This window comes from Rhinoderma darwinii, chromosome 8 (genome assembly GCF_050947455.1).
Source record: "Rhinoderma darwinii isolate aRhiDar2 chromosome 8, aRhiDar2.hap1, whole genome shotgun sequence".
NCBI lineage: Eukaryota > Metazoa > Chordata > Amphibia > Anura > Rhinodermatidae > Rhinoderma > Rhinoderma darwinii.
Genome location: NC_134694.1, coordinates 98,752,974 through 98,773,115, shown reverse-complemented (window position 1 = coordinate 98,773,115; position 20,142 = coordinate 98,752,974). Strand labels below are relative to the sequence as shown.

Below are 20,142 nucleotides of genomic sequence, written 5' to 3'. Positions count from 1 at the left end.
CTGATTATCAGACGTTTTTTAACAACTCGCGTTTTCCGCGGTGTATTTTACGGCCGTTTTTGGAGCTGTTTTCTAGAGTCAATGAAAAACGCCTCCAAAAACGTCCCAAGAAGTGACATGCACTTTTTTCGCGGGCGTCTTTTTACGCCCCGTATTTTAACAGCGACGCGTAAAATAACACCTCATGGGAACAGAACACCGTAAAACCCATTGAAAGCAATGGGCAGATGTTTGTAGGCGTAATGGAGCCGTTTTTTAAGGCGTAAAATGCCTGAATTACGTCTGAAAACAGTGCGTGTGAACATACCCTTAGAGTAGATGCAAACGCAGCGGAAAAAATATCTACCACAAAGTCTGCACATGTAACGTGTATTTTTCTGCGGAATTAAACCACTGATCGAAAGGGGTCAAAATTCCCAACAGAAATTGACATATGGAATTCAAAATCCGCGCCGCAGGTCAATTTCTGTGCGGAAAAATGTGAATATTTTCTGTCTGCCCTGTTCTGTCCCTTTATGAAATAAAAAGTATATTTTTATTTTTTTCCCCATTTTTCACTTTTGCAAATTGTCTTTTTTTTTTTGCTCTTAAAAGTGTTTTAAAATAATAATTCCTCAATCTGTGCAAATATAATAGAATGCAATGTTACAATGGTTACATATTAGAGGGAAGTTACTATGAAGTCAGGACTACTTGTCTGACGAGTCTGCCTCATGAATAGTAGACACGGGTGACCTCTATATTAGCGCAGGTTATAACCTACGTGAGGTGACCCGGACAGCACCCGCCTCCGTACATCAACTATCACAATCTACGAGAAACTTCCCGTCTCACAAACACTACAAGACACATTCAGCTCACAGCCGCCACCCTGCAGAAACTGTCCAATTATCGGCAGCAGAAAGGCGGATTGACAGCTTGAGAGGCCAATCAGGGCGCTGAGTTAATAGAGCTAGCGGCCAGTGGCGGCTGGGGGGCGGGGCTAGCAGTGCTGGGAGCCTGTCTGGAGCTGTGCTGGGCTGTGTGCGCTGAGCTGGCTGTGGGGAGAGGAGGTGAAGGCTGGAGACAGGGTGCTGGCTGGAGGTGGACACCTGGGACTGGAGGCAAAGGGAGGACACGCTTTCTGTAAGTCAGACCTTCTTAGTTTTACTTGCAGGGGTGGCTGGACGTGATCAAGTCTGTGAGTTGCTGCTTTTACATCTGCCATTGATCCTAAGAGAGTCTGCGTGGTGTCCTCACTTATGCAGATACCTATAGGTGCAATGCATCAGATGCTTAGGGGAACAGTCACGTGATTTCCAAAAATTACAATTTCAAGTTCTGCAGAGTTAATAGTAAGGACCATAAAACTGCATGTGGATAGACGCTACACTCTCGTAGACCACTATTAGGGCGTGTTCACACGTGCAGGTTTTGATCAGGTTTTTTTTTTAAAACCAGAGGTGAATTGAAACAAGAGAAGTCGTATCTGTCCTCTATACTTTTTCAACCTTCATGATCCACACCTGGTTTTGGCTTCAAAAACTGCAAACCGAAACCTGAACAAAACCTGCATGTGTGAATACACCCAATGATATGTGTTGTGTTAATGATGTTTGTATATGATTGGGCATGTTTTACATTACTCATCAAAATTGTGGATGTATTTGTCAACCTAATGCTTTGTGCGCAGTAATTCTCTGATTCATGCCTGATCAGTGGTCAAAGGAGTGACTAAAGTAGTAGTTAAAAAAAAATAAAGTACAATTGTAATAGCCTTGAAGCCCCTGGACCGCATGTTGTATATTGTAGGGTTGGTTAAATGCCAGGTAGCCAACACGTCTTGAAACGTGCCAGTGGTGCCGTCCTTATTTACACAGTTTTTCAATTGATCTCTGACAGTTCTTGTTGCCAGGTCACTAATATAATGGCAGATTGGCTCCGGCATTGGACGATCTGGCTCCTATAGTCGACCGTGTAACGTCTGCTCCTGCTCTGTTGTGACCTATATTGTGCAATGGCTTCTATGAGCTTGAAATAATATGGGAAACTAAGTAAAGATCTCTTTGTCTGCGGCCCCTGATCTGGAGCGCACATGAGTTAGCATTTTATCTTCCTGGCGTTTGTTAAAACTTGAGCTGTAGCTGGTTGAAGGTTAATAAATCCCAAATGTCCCATTACCACCCGTAGCTGTAAACTGGCTGGGACACACAGGCTTAGGTTATGTACAGATCAGCGTTTTAACTTTTACCGGCTTTGAATGAAGCTAAACTATGTAGATGAATGACTGCAGTTATGATATATATATATATATATATATATATAAGGCCCTGGTTATATGTCGACTAAAGTAGCGCAACGTGCGGGATTATAGAAATGTATTTAGATGCAAAATGAAAGTTGTAGCGGACGCCAGGATTTAGCTCATGCGCCTGTGGCGTCACCAAAGCAGTCAATGAAAATTGCCGTTATCGCTGCCGAGTTTTGGGTCAGTACCACAACTTTCCAAGTTGCATTGTGTGACCTGCTAACCCTGGGCCTCGACATAGAAAGCAGAATTCACTTCTGGCAATCGGTATTGTAATAAAAACCGACCGCCATCAATGTGAATTCTTCACGCTTTATATTTGCGCCTGTCAATCTCATTCTGTCGTGGACTGAGCTACGGTTTGTTAATGTGTAACCCGTGTGTAATGTGTAAGTGAGGTATTTACGAGCGATGTGAATGCTAAGTGGTCAATATACTCGGTGGGATTGGTGGCACCTATCTAATGGGCACGTTCTGCACGCAGACCAATGGAGGGTCCAAACTGGACAAATACGGCTCTAGTTCAATGGTGAAAGACAAGTCCTACATTTTATAGAGTAATATATGAGCTTTTCTCATCTCCCTGTAGACCTCCAGTGTTGGGAACTGGGCAGGTTGTAGTGCTTGACATTGACTACTATAGGTATTGAGTGGCCGTCTAGTGCGGGTGTTGAGTGGCCGTCTAGTGCGGGTGTTGAGTGGCCGTCTAGTGCAGGGGGCGTCATGGTTTCAATCCTCTATATTACCTGGGCTGGATACGTACATCAATCCCTACGGTGTATTTTGTGGCAGCCATGATTAATATTGTCTGTTTACACCCCTATCATCTATCTAATCACCAACAGTACTTTTACCTTCCCTTAGACCAGAGGATGTAGAATGTGAAAGGCCAGATTGACCATATGCAGCGTTATTCCAAATATTCCTCTCTTATTGAAGTTGTTACATTAATAAAGCTGGGAAGTGGCAGGAAATCATTGCCTCCTCTGTAGTCTGCTGACAGATGCGTGCTGTTTACTGCAGCCTGCCCCTGACAGAATACAGGCTGCAATAAATGGCTGAAGAATAATGGTGGGGAATCTGATTTCCCTGCCGCTACCCTAGCTGTATTACTTGTACCAAGAGTTATTCCATTGATGGTTTATTAGGCACTTAGTATTCAAGGGGAGCTCTGAAGGTGAACCTTTGCTTTAAAATACATCAATATAGGAAAAACTTCAAGGAGTTCTCTCGACAAATAATTGGTAAGATATTCCATAAGTGTCTGATAGGTCACCTCCGACGATCACTAGGATGAAGTGGCTTTGCATTCTCGGTGTCGTACCACTTTGTCTACGGTTAGCTCCGCTTGGTTTTTCTTTTGGCATAGTAGGTCATTGAATATGATGGACTGACCATCGACCTCTGGTAAAAGCCAAGCACGACCATCAGTAGCCGCAGTTAGCAGGGCGGTTTCCTAGCCCAGCTTTATTGCAGGGGTCACATGGATTGGCCCCTCACTGATCGGACATTATGATATATCATGGCGACAACCTATCTTTTATTTCTGTATATATCCATTAGCTCTTTTATTATGAGCGGCTTTAATAAGATTAGTGGCCGTTAACAGGAAGCTGATCACTGCATATTAATATCATCCCAGTCGTAACGTAAACACCTCCTATAACCGGCATCGTATTTTGCGCTCTTCATCAATCCCCTTTCGTTTGCAAGTCACGTTTTTTGTTAAAGAACCAGAGCAGAGTTTTTTGTTATCATGGGATTTCTTTACTCTTGGCGTTTTCTCCATATATCCGCCCACTGAGTGACATTGTGGTGGCTTCGTGTGAGCTGAAGGTGAGGTGGTGTCAGATGATTGTGTCAGCATCAAATTCCTGTCTTATCGCCGACACGTTTAATACTTTACCTTTTAAAATGTTTAAAATGCTTTTGTATTGTTAATTTATAACTACAACCGTAGCCCTTCCTTCCTTGACTCATGTGGTAGATAAAAGGGTTGTCCCATAAATAACTGCTATGACTTGTCAGGAAGAAAAGTCCCTTCAGTGTGGTCCCGCAACTAGGACTGCCATTTTTCCCAAGAAGAGGGCCCCAATGGCGGTCAATCTCCATGGACGTTGTCATAAAGGACTATTTTAAAGAATTGTGGTGTCCCAATGTACATGATCAGCTGTGTACTCTCGAAGACTCATAAACTCTGTTTAACGCATGGTGAATGCCATTGAACCAGATCCAACTACAAGGTTCAGTGAACCTGCGAGAAACAGATCAGCAGTACACATGAACTCTATGCTTAGTGGATTTTGAACGGAGCTTGAACTTTCTCCATCTATTAGTTATTTCGGATGAACACTCAAGGGTTATTACCAGTTTGCTTCAACCACTACCCTTTGGTCCATTCTTGTGTATATACTTATAGAATGGGCAGCACGGTGACCCGGAGGTTAGCACCGGAGTCCTGGATTAAAATCCAGCCACAGTCGACAACCTCATTGTATGTTCTACACTTTCCTCCCTCACTCCCAAAAACATATTAAAAAGGTAATTGGTTTTCTATAAAATAATTTGAAAAGGGTTTAACCTCCTGAATGTGGTTACATTTGTAATGCACTTATTGTATCTAAATTGGCCCCGTTTCTTGATGCTCTTTGCCCCCTCTCTTTACGAGCCGTATACCGATCACGTGATCAAACTGTTAAAAGTATCTGCCTGGTAGACGGCACGTCACTAGTGTATGGGCTGTCCTGTTATATAGCCAGGAATGTGCATGTGCATCTCGCTTGTCCGTTCCGGGCTGTATAACAGAACAGCCCATACACTTTACATCACTAGTGACGTGCCGTCTAACAGGCAGATACTTTTTAAAAGTTTGATCACGTGATAGGTATACGGTTCGTAAAAAGAGAAGGCAGAGAGTGACGTCACCAGTCATATGCCCCATGGCGGCATCGGGAAACGGGGCCAATTTAGATACAATAAGTGCATTACAAATGTAATCGCATTCGGAGGTTAAAAGAACGGACACATAAAAGTGTTAACTCGGAAAACACCTTAAAGTCGTCCAAAGGGACACGTTTTTAAAGAAGGTCGAATTTTTTTGTGTTTTATACTCTAATGTAAATTTTGATTTGAAAGATATTTGCTAAAGTCCCACAGTTGTTCTGTCTTTACTATTGTTCCATTGACTTTTCATGGCCTCTCAAAGACAATTCGAGGATTGCCAACGGCTTATTTGTTACTTTATACGATATTGCACGTCTGGTTATTAAAATAAAAAAAGAGGAAAATGTTGCTAGTGGAGGACTAGACCATGTCACATACTCTCGGGGGCACCTGGCAAACACTCTTGCTCTCCTTTCTTATCGTAAATAATGTGAGACGTTTCCCCAGGTCGTACATGAATATTTTTTTCCAGCACCATAAAAAATGCACTCCATGCTGTGATTGCATGGCAGCGTGTGCGGTGAAGTTGCAGAATTGTGGGACAGTCTATGGGGCTAGGCTGTACTGTATGATTCCAATTTGTGACCAAAGTCAATGCCATAAATAATGATGTAAGGTTTAATATCTATGTATTGTTTGGTTTGATCTTTGTGTCCACTGCTCCGCTACCGCCACTTACACCAGCAAACAATAATCCTTGTCTGCTAATGCAGTTCTGTAAGGGGCGTTACATAATCCCCCTGGAATGTGTGCCGGGCTTCCTGTTTGCTGCTGGAGGAAGGCAGGAATGAGGACTGTCTGGTACATGGTGTATGGACGCTAAGGTGTTAGCTGCCCGCTGTAGTCTGGAAGTATTTAGCTAGAGATTTCCAACCAGCAGAAAAATCTGCACACAAAAAAAATAAAGCGATAAATTTATTCTCTGGCTCTAATAATCATTATAGGAGGACTATAGTCGAATTCGGAATTTACGTTTGAAGGATTTGCTCCGTACCATTCAGATCACCCTTTTTACCATCTTACACCACAGGCGAAGCTTTATTATTCCCCCCATTTATTGCAGGAAACGATGCAGCACCAAAGGCTGCTCTTATAATGTAAGAATGACGGATCCATCTTTTCTTTTCCAAACTTTATGTATCTAATTTAATGTGCAAGTCGTGCAAATGTTGTGGCAATATCTTATGTTCTCTTCTATTGGCCCATGTCTTAAGAAAAAATAACTTATAATGCCTATGTTTGGCACTATATTCTACCCTGAAAGCCTTGGGTATGTCCACACGATTAACAAAATACGTCTGAAAATATGGAGCTGTTTTCAAGGGAACACCGCTCCTGATTTTCAGACGTTTTTTGAGCAACTCGCGTTTTTTGCTGTGTTTTTTTACGGCCATTTTTGGAACTGTTTTTAATAGTCTATGAGAAAACGCCTCCAAAAACGTCCCAAGAAGTGTCCTGCACTTCTTTTGACGAGCTGTCATTTTACGCGCCGTGTAAAATGACAGCTCGTCTGCACAGAACATCGTAAGACCCATTGCAAGCAATGGGCAGATGTTTGCCGACGTATTGGAGACGTCTTTTCAGGCGTGATTCGAGGCATAAAACGCCTCCATTCCGTCTGAAAAGAGGTTGTGTGCACATACCCTAAGGGAGAATATGTCCATAATTCTTGCCATGGAAGATGCCATGATTTTAATTTATTTTTTTCCAGAAATTCCTTAGAAATGTGAGAGAAACCTGCACGATATTGGAGGCATACAAAGGTGTATGTAGACGTCTATGGGCGCATTTTTATGGATTGCTATGTTGTTGTGTGAAAAGTACTAATTAAGGGGCTGTTCACATGTGCAGTGGAGGCGCCTTTAGTGGCCTCTGTTGCAGATCCGGTAGAGATTACCAGAAACAATGTTTCTTGTAAAACCACGGACACCTGACGGAACCTATTAAAGAACCATCACTTCCGGTTTTCCCTTGTTCTGCACCTCTGACGGAGCAGAACGGAAACCCACAACGCAGGTGTGAACCGAGCCTTACTCTGTTACATTAGACCCTATTACACTAGATTGTATAATAGCACAAGAAGCCCTGATGTCACTGCATTGATTGACCCTCCACTTAATGGGGTACACCACCGTGGTAATGGGGAGGAGGTGATGGGTAAATTTAGATAATAATAATAAAAAAACAAACAATAAGGATGTGTCTATTAATAATACTAATAAAAAAAAATTGAGAAGCAACAACAGAGAAATATTGGAAGGTAATGTCTATCCTGGACCTCCTGCCCCTTCTCCTTGCTTGATGGTGGATGTCCCTAAACTGCTCTATTCATTAAATTGAGAAACCTACAGGAACATGAAAGAGTCTATTTATTAAGAAAAAGTAAAATTTTATCCTTCGCCCCCCCCCCTCCCCTCCTTTTCACTGCCAACCTGATACTTTCGGAAAATCTACAGGCACTGTTCAATTGTGCGTTCGACGACTCTGTCAGGGGTTTCTGTCAGCAAGAATGGCGCAGCATGCAGCGCTAGTCTAGAGGTCAAAATAACCTAAACCTCGACATAACCCCATTATAAGCCAATAGAGTCTAACGCAGGACGGATCCAGCACACAGCTATGGCTTCCATTATGAACCGGGTTCCCTCTAAGCTGTGCGCTCTGGAAAGGATAGAGTTAAAGCGGCGTACTAATGCGGTCAAAAAGCCAAATAAAAGCTCTCCCTGTCTGCAAGATGCAGAATTTTTAAGTATCATTTCCAGAGCGCACAGTTTAGAGGGAACATACAGAATAAAAGCTGTACACTGAGGTGGTCGGGGAACATTGTGATTGCACAACTCTATAATGTGTTTACTATGAAGAACGGAAACCTAATAATCTAGAGGGTTTTTGTGCATTTGGGGAGTTTGAAGTTAACCAAATTCTTCTTGCTTTGTGCCTCGGGCCGTTCTCCCTTCTGACTTTGTGCTCCCTCGACGTGATCCGGTTACAGGATGGTGTCTGATTACTAATGTTGCTGCATTTTTGTAATTCCTGTCCTGCTCACTATTATTCTGACCAGAGATGGTTCTGTCCCTCATGGATTCAAATCCTTGCCTGTGGGTAAAGAATGGGGGAAAATAAAGTCCTACACTCCATCTCATGGCGTTCTAACTTGTTTGCAAATCATAAAGACAGTTCATAGAATTACTGTGATGGTGGGGGATGGTGAGTTATGATGAACCCACCACGTAGGCGTTCTGGGGATAAGGTGTAGATCATGATATGTGGAGAACTTACGTAATACGCTAACATACTCCATGGTTCCTGTAAAGATCAAGTGGGATCCATCTCGGTGACCAATTCTCTTGGACTTGTGCAGAAAACCAGACTACTTTTGATTGATTTGCCAGGCATGAAGGCTACATTATAGACTTTTTCTATTGATGTGTTCTGAACTTTGGTTAGAAATGCTGCAATATCCAACAGCATCCAAAATAATGGTTGACCTCCAATGATGCCATTTTGGTATTCCTGCCCGGACTACATGGGGCAAAGTCTGCTAAATTAGTCATTGCCTGAAGTATATGCACGTATCTTGGCATTATTTCCTTGTAGCTATGAAATGCTTTCCCCATTGCAACCTATATCTTTCCTTTTCATTGATTTTACTTCTAGCTTCCTGGTATTTACGGACCAGAGTTATGCTGAAGGACACCAGGAAGTTTAAAGAATAGTTTTCCCATATTCAGATGTGGGATTTTGTAAGATGACCTTGAGAAATGTCATAAAATATTTCTGGGTTCTTGGCTGATCTGCCTTTAAGCGCAGCGATCTTGCGGGCAAAGCTTGGACAGAATAACTCTGTAGTACGGTATGCGTTGGACCATGCTGTGTTTTTTTTTTTTGTTTATGAAATTCCACCATATTCGGGATCTTTGTGTGTGCATGACGCCTAACCGGGAGTAAATAATGGAATTATAGCACATCTAGCGCAGTTCTATTAGCCGCATTTTATTCCCTAGCATCATGTAATACTGTTTGGGATGGTAATGTAGGTAGTAAAGCCTCATTACTACGCCGGCAAAACATTTAAGTGTGTTTTTAGTCGTCTTTGGCTTGTTAAAATACATGCTGTCGAATTCGTTTTTCCTCTTCTCCCCAAAATTGAAATTGGGGGACTGTGTGGCTATGCCTATAAACATATATTTGCTGGATCCCATTGCATATGGCAACAATGAAAAAAATGTGCAAAAAAAACAAACCTATATATATCCACCATGGCTATTTCATATCGTAGATATTGGGTTGGCTTTTTCCGATGGATTATATAAAACATAATAGACCGATGTATTGGCACACGTTGACGCTTATACTGACCGTCCCAGCGTCTTGTTACAAATCAGCACTGTGCCGCCTAAGCAAATGTTAGGAACCGGTGGCCAATGATGTTTATTGTGTTGTACCTCCAAGTAAGATCTGGTCAAAACATTCCTTAGGTTGTATATGGAGTTTATGGACTATATATGCTAGTGGGTATTTTATAGCAAGGACCATATGTGTGTTTATCTGTACCTCATTTTTTAGATACCTGCACAGTTTTAGAATTCTATACAGTACCTGAATATATGGGAAAATGATAGTTGCTATATAAAACCTAGGCTACATGACATCATCGGTCAGATCTAATGACTCAACTGCCTGCCTGTTTAGGTTGTTCCAGTTGGGATATTACACATCATGGAGGCTTCCCCTTGCTGCCATTTGGGCTATACATGACTATGCAATGGGGATACTTCAATTCCTGCATTAAGAGATGCGTGCATTTTCATTATGGAGCCATATTTGCTACATGTAAGACAATAGAGGCAGAAATACAGATCCGTTCTCCGGTATTTCAGCCTCCATTGATTTTAATGGCTCGGTAATGGAAAATTCAATTGATGACTAAAAGTAATATAATATTTTTATCAAAACAATAGGTAGGATGTGCCCTCCAAGACAATTTGCTGTTCCCCAGAGTGTTACTAATGGGCTAACTGGCTGGACGTGGACTAATTCTAGGACCAAGAGGACCTATGCATCTAGAATTTTACTGCTAGCAAGTTCATCTACTCCAAACTATTCATTAGCTCTTGAAGTCCACAACAAATTGTCCAACCATGATATAGGTGTATTGTTCACAAAATTGACAAGCGGGGAGGAGATGGCACCAGGAGTGTCTGTGACCAGGTGACAGTATCATACTCTCCACTGCTTTAAAAATGCAGATTAACTGGACTTTCCTGTCTTAATAGGAAGAGCAGCTCTAAAGCACAAACTTCTGCTCAAGAGTGAAATATTGTGCCGAGAACAGGATTCATGTGCACGTGTTTCTTGGATATGAAATAGTCTTGTCTGATTTGGTACAAGCGGTGATGGTGCTTAGTAACAGAAAAGGCAAAATGACAGAAATATAATAGAAGTGCGTCTTTCCAGATAAAACTATCTTCTCAGCAATAGCATCAATGTATTTAAAATATTTGTGATGGCAAATGAAAATGTATTTGGCCATCACCTAAAGCTTTATATGCGGTTTTGCATTTTTTATAAGTACCTGGCTGACTGTTTACACAGCTACTGTTGTCCGTGTCTCCACTGAGCAGATTTGCACACCTGTCGTCATGCACGCTGACTACTCTACATAGATGTCATGATGTCACCGGGGAATGGATTATGAGACTGGGTAGAATGTAGGTGGCTGACTGGTTATCATTAACATGACACTGACAGTATTTTTATTTTTGTCAGTTCCTTATGTTTTCACACACTGGATCTCTCCTCCCACCAACATGGAGGTGAAGGTCTTAATAGGGTAGGCTCATAATGTTTCTTGAAATGAAGCTGGCCTGGAGATCATCTGATCACTGCTGGTCTGGCCTCTGTGGAAGTTGCAGCCAACCATACATATCACCGGCAGCTACGTACAAATGAATGGTTGTCCATGTCATATTTGAATGGGCCAGATCAGCCATTGCGGGAGCCGTTGATGTCCATACCCTAATAGGGCTGATTTTAATGGTGTGGGTTTACGGAGACCACCCCTTTTAAGGGGTGTAGTAATGCATTTTAACACTTCCTAGGGGGGAGCACCTTTTATACAAACAAGCACCATTACTAGTTCTCCCAAATACGAATGATGTGTTCTTCCTAAGGACCTAAAACGGTCTTTCAGGATACATGGGACAGTGATCTCGGTGGGCGCCATTTCTTTGTATTATGTCCTACCTTAAGGGGTTGCCTCACGACAAGAATCCTTATCCTAATACCCTATTAGGGCATATAGACCTCCTAGAGGGGCGTCCCCTAATGTAAGAACCGCTCCTATTCTGGTGGACCTGCCGAGTCCATGCGTTTATAATATTGCTTTATTTTGGGGAAATGTGTCTGACCACGGCCCCCCCCCCCCTGTCTATTTAATAAAATTCTAGTATTGTGCCATTTGTCTTTAGCACATTTCTACCTCCGCTGGTACCGATGTAAAGACCTGCGTGGAAGCAGACACTTTATAAAGGCTTGACCTAGCATCTAGACCAAAGTCATGTATGCTGAACTGGGAAGTCACTTTCTTGCAGGTCTCTGCTCCCTCCAGGGCAGGCAGTCTGTGCAGCTGCCCAGGATCAAGTAGTTGTGTAATGTATACTTGACGTCAGCTCAGGCCATGTGTTCCTGTCACCGGTTGAGCTACAAAACGGAGCATTCATTATCTTGTACAGCTGTTTTCCTGTAGGTGTATATATATAGTGGCACCGGCTGCTCGTCATGAAGGGAGCAATACATTTTGAGATTTTTTTTGTTTTATGTTGCAAATAAAGTATAGGACTAACCCTCCAAAGATTAAGGCACTTCAAAACAAAATTGCTCTTCTAACTCGTATTTAGAGTTTACCACCCTATATTTTTACTCCATAAGGCCTTTTTCACACTCAGCGTTTTCAGATTTTTTTTTTTTTAGGCCTTTCTTTTTTTTTTTTTATGTTTGTTTGGCCAGATGTTACATTAAGGTCTGTAGTGCAATAGAAGATGCACTTCATACAATGCGTTTTCTTTTGTGGCATTTTTAGGGTAGTGGCTTTAGTCTCTGTTCACACTAAGGAAAATTCACATGGATTTCTCGCAAATTCCACTTGTAAAATGCCTCCTATTGTTTTTCACGTGACTAGTGTCGGGTAGCCATATGCCGATTAGCTACATTAGACCCTAATCTATGGCATTTTTTTTTACTTCTACACCATGGCAGAAAGTCAAGGGTCAGCCTTGGATTTCTGTCGAATCTAGGCCTATCCACGTCTGATTTCTTTCACGTGAAAAATCCTCCATGTGAACATGGCCTAAGTGAGAGAGATTTAAACACATTGGTCCTACCAACCCAAATATGAAAGGTTAACAAGAAACCATCTTCCATTTTCCTCATTAATTTATCTGTATTAGGCACTTCTGTATAGCTGGTGCCGTTTGGATAACCTTTTTACGTGTTTATAGAGAATATCCGTGATCGTTCCAGTTTAACTCATAGACTTCATTCAGAACACACAATAACAGGTTAAACATTAGTCACGTCAGAAAGCAAGGAGTTTACAAGTTTTTCCACATCGGCTCCAAGCAGCTCAAGATAAATCTGTAAAAATAGACTACAGGTGCGCCATTGTTAGTCAGCAAACCGGAAGGTAAGGGAGTACAGGATGGTTAAATATAGGATCACGGGCAAAAATTACACCATTAAAAAAAAAAGCGGATCATCTTATGAGGGTAGGATAGATATAAATGCAGACAACTTTTTTTTTTTTCTTTCTTTAGCCTTCACGCTTCAGATGATACATAACAATTTTAATAGTTTTTCCAAAAAAGGTATTTCCGGAAGGGTTTAGTCTAGTGTGGAATTAAATGTCTCTGAATATGATTCCTAAAAATAGCTAAATGTTACCCTGTACATGAAGAAGAGAAATACCATCCTACAAATAACAAGGTGTATTCTTGGCCCTTCCGTTTCAGTCTACCGGTAAACTTTGTATTCACCTACGGCCTTGTTCATGGTTTAGTCTGACTTTAGATTGCATGATGAACGTTATGTCTGGCCGCAATTGTTTCAGGAAACCGTTTTTGTTGTCAAATAAAGAGTAAAGTTTACGTAGTGCGGCCGTAATGACGAACGATGGCTTCATGTACTAGATCAGCGTAGGCTAAACTCATCTATTTTGGTGGGATCAACCAACAATCTAACGTGTATGGGGACACAAGCATTTTGTATTTCATGCTAAATCCTCTGGTTTTTAAAGAAAAGTTGCTACCAGAGGGATCTAACAGTGGCTTATTTCCATCTTATTGAAGTAAGCGTGCACCCTTGGCCAAGCGTGCGTATTTATGGGAAGGTACGGGGCAGTTGCATGAGGCCCAAGGAGCTATCAAAGCCTTTTTACACGGGCCAATGATCATTTGAACAAGTGATTTGGAACGAGCATTCGTACAATCATTGCCCTGTGCAGACTGGGTAGCGATCTGCTGATGAACGAGCAAACGTATCTTTTATGTGAACCAAAAAATAGTCGCTAGTTGGAAGCACATCTCCCTGTATAAACAGGGACATGTGCTGCTGACATGATGCAAATGCATGGGGACGAACGATCGTACTAGCAATTATTCGTCCCAATACGTTACCGACTATTTTCTTCTTGTGAATGGAGTTAACGAGCGCTGATCGATGTGCTTTAGTTTCCGGCAAGTATGGGCCGTCTTAAAAAACAAAAAAAAAACAACAAAAAAAAAAGCCCCTTGATGCGCATGGCCAACTTTATAGAAATGTTATCATTCTTACAAAGTAGATTTGAGCCCAGTTGGATACATTTGTTTGTACACGGAGATATCTGCCTGGATAGGGGCAGACTAAAGTTGCCTAAGCACATATATGCAGATAGCCTGACTGTCCCATGCCACCTAATGTCGCGGGTAACAAGGGTTGGACATGTTGGATTTCAGCATGCCCAATGCCTTATCCAGCTGGGTAAGAGTCTCTGGTAGCGGCTCGTCTCCCTCTTGTAAGGCATAAATGCTAGGCAGAGATGAGCGTGCATTTTTGTGTGGGAAGTCCACCAAATGTTTTGTATGGCCAGCATTAAATTGTCCCCAGAGATTAGATTAATATCTGCTATAAATCAGTCAATCTTTTTTTGGCGGATACAACAAATGCATTTTGGTTTATTCATTGGTTAACGGTCTATTGGGCTTGCTAGCAAGAATGAATGATTATTTAAGGATGGACACTTTTTTTTAGTGTGTACTCCTTTCTGAACGACCCATTATGCCAACGTCAACAGGCCATACAGTCCGATATATGGTTGTTGGCTAAATAAATGGTAGCGCTTGAGCCGGCAGACTTCCCTCGCTCTATGACCCGATTTATAATGATTGATATATTCTGGAAACAAGAAAGACGCTGTGTGGTCATACAGAAGGCAGTATCTTCCCGAGCAGAACAAGGTGCAGCATCTGCTTCCATTAAGTCAATTAGCCCTGAGGATATTATTGATCAGTCCATGTAGTAATAAAGGAGGTAATGCTTTCATGAGCCTTTTATGTATGTTCCCACGCATAAAAAAAAGTTTGATAATACGGCTTCTGATTTTTAGTTGTTTTTTAAGCAAACTCGTTTTTCATGGGCGTTTTTGGAGCTGTTTTTATATAGAGTCGATGAAAAACGGCTCAAGAAATGACATGCCCTTTGTTTTTGCAGACGTTTTTTTTAACGCGGACGTTTTTCAAAACGGCCGTGTAAAAAAAACGGCCCGATGGAACAGACCGCCGTTTTTCCCATTGAATTCAATGAGCAGATGTTTGGAGGCGTTCTACTTCCAATTTTACGGCCCAAAAAACAGCCGAAAATAAGCCGTGTGAACATACTCTAAGCGTGAGAACATACGGAGCAGTAACCGCAAGCGACTAATACCTGGAACAGTGGTATTTCTGGGAAAATTGTGTGGCCATTTGAGACTAGGTGTGTGGTTTTGGCCATGTGCAGATGCTGCTCCGTGTGTCCTCAGCCTACGGATATATATATATATATATATATATATATATATATATATATATATATATATATAAGAGAAAAACACATAGACCACAGCAACGGCACCAGGACTTCAGAGTAGATGAAAGCAAAAAGTGGATTTATTCACCTCCAATAAAGCAACGTTTCGGTTCAACAGGAACCTTTCTCAAGCCATGGCTTGAGAAAGGTTCCTGTTGAACCGAAACGTTGCTGTATTGAGGTGAATAAATCCACTTTTTGCTTTCATCTACTCTGAAGTCCTGGTGCCGTTGCTGTGGTCTGTGTTTTTTTCTATTCTATTGGGGAATTGATTCACCCCCAGGTAACGAGCACATGGCCTGATTTTTTGGAAACCATTGGAGTGCTGTGTTCATCTACCATTGGACTGTGTGTGTATATATATATATATATATATATATATATATATATATATACACACACACAGAAGGTGCGGTCAAATCGTGGCTGTTTACGGTGATTCTGCTCCATTTTGCTGCTACTTCACAGTAATTGTGGTAATAAACCACTATTTGAGTGAACCTTTTGTTCAAAAACAGTATAGCAAAACATGCATTTTAAGGGCAATTTGCCGCAATTCAGCAATGTGGTAATAGGCTGCTTGGTTTTTACATGTAAAACACACATAAATATATATATATATATATATTAAAATGCATGTTTTGCTATACTGTTTTTGAACAAAAGGTTCACTCAAATAGTGGTTTATTACCACAATTACTGTGAAGTAGCAGCAAAATGGAGCAGAATCACCGTAAACAGCCACGATTTGACCGCACCTTCTGTATGTATAAATATATATATATATATATATATATATATATATATATTTTTTTTTTTTAACCTGTTCTAAGTCGCCAATTAACATTGCAGAACCATGGCAATTTGTGGTAAGAGGCATGTGTATTTTGGCTATTCGACAGCAACAACCTAATAAACACAGATTAATTCCCATCTACTGTTTGCTGAACATCAACCAAGAAAATTAAACGGTTTCTTATAAGGGTTTGTTCACACAACCTATTTACGGATGTAATTCGGGCGTTTTACGCCTCGAATTACGTCCGAAAATACGTCTCCAAACCGCCGGCAAACATCTGCCCATTGAAATCAATGGGGTTACGATGTTCTGTGCACGCGGGCTTTTTTTTTTTTACGCCCGCGTCAAAGAAGTGCATGTCACTTCTTGAGACGTAATTGGAGCTGGTTTTCATTGACTCCATTGAAAAACCGCTCCAATTACGTCCTTAATTGACGCCGAGAAAACGCGAGTACTTGCAAAAACGTCTGAAATTCAGGAGCTGTTTTCGCCTGAAAACAGCTCCGTAATTTCAGGCGTATTGGACGCTGCCGTGTGAACATACCCTCAGTCTGCAAACTACCAGGTGTGGTCACTGCTATTAGTCAGACAGGTTTGATAATAAGGTGGCTCCGCTTATCCTTTATTTGAATGTGTAATTATTCTCTCCCACGTGCAGCCATATAATGTCACGCAATGTCAAGTGTCGAAATATAGAACATCCGTATACAAGCTATCGATTTCTGGGGGCTGTTTATTAAGACTGGTATTTCATACGCCAGCGTTAATGTGCCTAATAAGATGCATCTTAATAAATGAGGTGCATCTCTGACGGTTCTTGTGCCAGAAATGAGCAGGAGTGGATTTGCGCTGTTACGCCAGTTTTCTGGTATAAATTATAGTAAAAGTTGCAAATGTTTTTGCGCTTATTACGACTTTTCCACGCCAGAAAACTGGCTCCGCTATCTCCGGCAGTCTAATAGAAAATAAATGTAGTGGCAAAGCGCATGCGTGACCGCGGCTCCGTTTGTTGGAAGGACTCGGGACTCCAGTTTTTTTTGATCGGTTAGGGTCCCAGTGATCAAATGTTTATCACCTATCCTATGTAAATTTGACAAATTGATGTGGTGATATAACCCCTTCAAAGCGACCCTCCGGTCTCAGGACAAAATTATAAATGTGACGGGGTATATGGAGCAATGTTACCTGTTGCCACCCTCTGCCTTGGATCCGCCATTTTTGGGTCCCCGCTGCCCTTTCTCAAAATGGCCACAGCGCTTCACGGACTTCGTCTAAGACACTCCCTCTGTTAATGGATTGGGCAGGACTTTCCACATGAGCTGCTCTGGCCAATCCGAGACGAGTGGGAGTATCTTTGACTCGTAGTCTAAGAAGCGCTGCGGTGAGGGAGCAAATCTCAATTTGTTCCCTGATTTTTAATCTTTGTGCGAATTTGCAATTAGAGTGCTCGAGTTTATCTTCACTGTAGAGTCGTGTTCATTGCGGACATGATTTTATTTAGTGAAGCCTGAAATCTCTAGAAATGTAACATAAACCACTGCCTTAAAATGCAGAGCAATAATCTCCGTCTAGACTGGTGTATTGTTAGTGATATCAGGACTCCATGATCTGCAGTTTGCCCATGAGCTGAATCATCTGCTGATTTTCTAGAATATTCTGGTTTTCCCGGCAGTACATGAGTTGGCGGGCAGCAGGGACGGCTGCTAAGTTTTTTTTCGTTCAGTGTTGAGGGTCATTGTTATCATGGTTTTCATGCTAGTGTTTGCTTTGCACATGCTCTCGTGAGGAGAGTCGACCATTGGTCCAGTGTGCCCTTTATGTATGAGAGGCTTGCACTATTCACACAGGTTATTCACCACGCCCTGTCTGCAATGCAAAGTGCATGTAAAGCAACCTAGAGAGCATAGAAAATAATATATTGAATATGTAATGTACAAGTGTCTCAAGCAGCACTGTATTTACTGCCTGCAGGCATAAGGTATTGGCAAAATTTCTTAGGGCTCATGCACACGTGTGCACGGCCCGTGATTTGCAGCTTGGACGGCCGCGGAGTGTCACCCGCGGGCCGGCCGCAAATCATGGGCCGTGCACATGGCAGTGTGCATTCATTTCAATGAACCTGGACCGCAAAATGTTGCTATAATAAGACTATCGTTTTGCGGTCCAGACTCCCGTGCAATGTACAGACTGTGGAAGCCACGGTTGTGTGCATGGGCCCATAGAAATGAATGGGGCCGCAATTCACACGCAGATTGGAGGGGGGGGGGGGGGATTGCGGCCACAAAAACATGTTCGTGTGCATGAGACCTTATACAGCTTTTTTTTTCTAGGACTGAATAGAATATAGTGAAGTTATGGATCTGTCACTTGACGGGACACCAACGATTTTATTGGTTTTGGTCGTTTTCTTGGACAAGAAAGTGATGCAAGCTGGGCAGAGCATCAGTTGCCACTCTGGCCGGGGACTTCGGCGCTGCTCGTGATGCATGGTCCATATATGGACAGTGGCGTCAGGAGCGTTGTAAAGCAGGAGTCCCCGGCCCAAGAATTGGCAGCGGTCTTGCCGGAGATTCCGAGCCTGAAAACTCCCTGATGTCGAGAGCTCCCCAAAGGATATGTTTAACGTGAACTGTGACGGATGCCATACAGTGGCGTATGTCACCCATAGGCTCCCATGTTTAAAAAAAAAAAAATCCCTTTCAGTATACTTTCTTTGTGGGATCCCTCAGGAGGGAATGGCAGTGTCGATAACGCGATTATATCCCTAAAAAAAAGGCGAAGTATAGCAGCCCAACGCAGACCAAAATAACACACTCTTCGTCTACATCGGGATAATGGAGACCTAAGAACATGTTTATAGTGTACGTCAGCTTTTCCGAGATTCAAGATAAACCTAGGGCAATAGCGTGATGTGAATGGGGCCTTCGGAAGGCACAGGTGCATAGCTGCACTGATTAGTATGGATACCTATTCGCTAGTGCACGCTAAGGGTATGCTCACATGTGGCATGTTTTGTGCCTTATTTGGCGGCCTTTTTTAAAATTAAAATAACAGGGAATTATTTACCTGTAGTTTTTAAACATACACAGTTGAAATGTTAAAAAAATAAATAAAATGCCATGTAGACATATACCCTAAGTCCTAACTTGTGCCTTGTTCAGTGTCCTAAAGGTAATTTGCAACAACTGTTATTTTATCGCTGGTTTTTACATTTTATTTTTCAGAAGTTTGTATTGTTGCTGTTCTCCTATTAAGTGATAAATTGTATCCTAGCTGGCTATGTTTTTTTTTCATGATGGCACAACTGTACATTGATGGGCCTGATCAGTTATACGCAGGATGTTCTTTTTATGTCCTATTAAAGAAAACAAAGTGAGTGGGCAAGGCATACAGAGTAATGAGAATCTTATAGCAAGAGGACACATGGAAGTGATTAATTGTAATATACAGGTCACCCATAAGTTTATACTGTACACTTGATTTATATGTGGTGATTAAGTGTTTTTGTTTTTTTTGGACAAATCAATCTTAAAATAACTCCATGTAATTTAAACAGGAAGATGAGAAGTTTTCTCACCCCCCCCCCCCCAGGCTTCCAATTAAACTTGAACATCTTCTGAGATTCTTTGTTGCGCTGAATTCATCCTGTTGGTAGCCGTCCGGTAATGATAGGGTTTAAACAGCACTCCCACAAGATGTTTTATTCTCTCTGGTCTATTAGAGAAGCACATTATGTAATTGTAGTGAAGTCAGTTTCTCTATTGTCATGTGTGGACAGGAAGTCCGTTTCTCTATTGCCATGTGTGGACAGGAAGTCCGTTTCTCTTGTCATGTGTGGACAGGAAGTCCGTTTCTCTTGTCATGTGTGGACAGGAAGTCCGTTTCTCTTGTCATGTGTGGACAGGAAGTCCGTTTCTCTATTGTCATGTGTGGACAGGAAGTCCGTTTCTCTATTGTCATGTGTGGACAGGAAGTCCGTTTCTCTATTGTCATGTGTGGACAGGAAGTCCGTTTCTCT

At 41.9% G+C, this 20,142-nt stretch overlaps 1 protein-coding gene across 2 annotated transcripts in view; it reads left to right on the top strand.

The window, feature by feature from the left end:
* Positions 1-1,002: 1,002 nt before the first annotated feature.
* PLS3 (plastin 3) overlaps positions 1,003-20,142 on the top strand; it is a 62,928-nt gene continuing 43,788 nt past the window's right edge. The window contains exon 1 of one of the 2 annotated variants that reach the window (XM_075835974.1): positions 1,003-1,125. The gene's annotated coding sequence lies outside the window, so the exon portion shown is untranslated. The remainder of the gene's footprint in view (positions 1,126-20,142) is intronic. The other variant, XM_075835976.1, reaches the window with a different exon arrangement.